This window comes from Tupaia chinensis, unplaced genomic scaffold (assembly GCF_000334495.1).
Source record: "Tupaia chinensis unplaced genomic scaffold, TupChi_1.0 Scaffold146687_1, whole genome shotgun sequence".
NCBI classification, from domain to species: Eukaryota; Metazoa; Chordata; class Mammalia; order Scandentia; family Tupaiidae; genus Tupaia; species Tupaia belangeri.
The window spans coordinates 5,180,457-5,183,014 of NW_006206544.1; positions in this window are offsets into that span (position 1 = coordinate 5,180,457).

The window sequence follows — 2,558 nt, forward strand, 5'->3', positions numbered from 1 at the left end:
AAAGAGTCTAATCTCTACGTGTAAACTGGCACACTTAGAGGGACATGGGGTTTCAAGACTATCCTCTTTGCTCTGAGTCTTAGATAAAACTGTAGACTTTGGAGTTGGTGTCGGGAGGCACTGAAACATTTTTATTAACAAGGTATAATTCTAAGATTATTGGGTGCTTCATCAGTATGGGTACATATCCAACATTCCAACCAATTAGCTGCAGGTACTACTTTTTGTACATTGCCTATTAAGGGGCATAAATACTTACAACTATAAATACATTAAAAGTTCATAAGGTTTAATGGAATTAATAACAGAACCATTTTAATTATTGTACTAGTGGTCTCATTCTGTTGACTTGGGAAAGCTGTTTACTTTATGAAGTCATCTATTTCTTTTTATAATAATTATTTTATTTTATTATTATTAGTTTTTAATTTGGCCAGAGAGAGACAGAGAGAGAGAACCAGAGAGAGACAGAGAGAGAAAGTGAGAAAGCAAAAGCCGCCAGGTCCAGGACTCAACCATGGTCGGCCATGTGGGAGTGCAGTGCCTTAACCACCACGCCTCCTGCAGGCCCCAGAGGTCATCTATTTCTGAGGAAACATTTCCATTTGATATTCTAAGTTTTAAGTCAGCTTTTAATGGACAAGTCCAAGAGTATGAGGGAGGTATTTTTAGTTGAGATATATGGACGCAAGTTTCAATACTCTGTAATTTTACTACTATATAAGAGTTTAAAAGAATTCAATAGAGTGTTTTATAGTTAGGTTCAAATGCAGTTTTTTGTCGATCCCCTTCACCACCACCACCACCCCTCACTCTCCCTGCACCCCGCCGCTGGAATATCCAGTCACTGGGTTTCAATGTGTAGGGGACAAAGTCTTTGGCAGGTGGAAGTTCTCTGGAAACTTCCTTTATCTGTTGGAAATAGATTTTGTAATATTATATTAGTGCTTTACTATATTTGGGTCATGTCAGAGTTTATAAGAATTGGATGATATAGGGCTCTGTCATTAAGGTCATGGTCATCCAATAACAATTTCTTTTTTAGACACTTTTTTTTTTTTTTGCAGAGATTTTTGCTATAGAATGCATGTGCTCACCAGAAAGACAGAGAGACAGAGACACAGAGACCAAGAAATTACCTACCAGAGGGGGATGGCCACACTGCAATCCCTTCTCCTCCATTCTCCTCTCGGGATCTTGGGCACGCATGCACATGCACCTGGCTTGAGTTTAAGTCACCAGGTCCGGGACTCGAACCTCAGTCGACTACATGGGAGTCCAGCCACATAGCCATTACACCAACTGCTGGTCTCCAATAACAATTTCATAGAGTTAATTTATGTTTTCTGAAGAGTGTAGGTCTTATCACCATAAGGGTAAGGGCAATGCCTTAAACCAAGGTAATCCTGTGGTTTAGTTAATCTTGCAGTTTGTTGTTGGTGCATTTGACCTTTCCTGAAGATTGAGGATGATAAGGATAATTATGACATAATGTTTGACTTTGGTGATTGTTTTTATAATTTTCCCAGGAAAACCAATTTCTCTATCCCTGAAAATTTCATGTGTGATTTCCCCAAACTTTTTCTCATAAGTGAAAAACCATTTTCTAATACCTTTATGATTACAGTGACTGAATCCTGTTTTCCACCAGAAAAAGCCTTCTCTCCATCCAGAAAACACACATTGATTGCCCATGGAGGTGGATAATTGAATAAAGTCCATCTACAAATGATCGAATGTGCCTGACAGTAAGGAAGTTGCCCCTGGGACTACTTTAATGGTCCTTCTGGGATTATAGGCTTGACAAATCAACTATTAGTTATATATCTGTCTGGTCATCTTGGAGTAATCATTTCACCAATATTTTTTCATGACTTGTATTATCAATACACAATGAATTGCTGAGTACAAGACTTAACAAAGGAGGTTTTAAAGATTCTAAAAATACCAAACCACTATCTGGGCTTTCCTTGAATTCTCATTTTGTATTAAGTTTGCATCCTTTATTATATTGATCTTGTCTTGCTAATTCTGCATGTAACATTGTTTATTGAATAAATTGTCGTGAATTATTGAGTTCATTCAAGTTTACAATATTTTGCATGTTTTGAGTTGCAACCTTCACATGAAAATCATCCATAGAATCTCCTTGACATTCAGTGTCTGATTTATGGGTATGAGCTTCAATTTTTATGAGAACTTATGAAGGAAGCAAGACGAAAAATGGCATAATGGGCGCAATATTTTGGAGGGATTTTATGTGAAAAATATATCCCAAAGATTCAAACAACCATCCATCTGCATCTAATTGATCCCAGCCCAGATGTGTCTCCTGAATTTAAAGTTTTATTTACCAATGGTTCTAAATATTTACTCTTGCATATTACATCAACCCCTAAATCTCAAATTTTCCAAATTTGAAATAATGATCATTGTGCCCCAAACTAGCCTTCCTGTTTTTTTTTTTATAAATAAAATAAAATAAATCCCTCAGTAATATAACATTGGTGATCAGAAAATAGTGTTTTACTGAGCAAAGCTGCCATCATTTGTTCCTT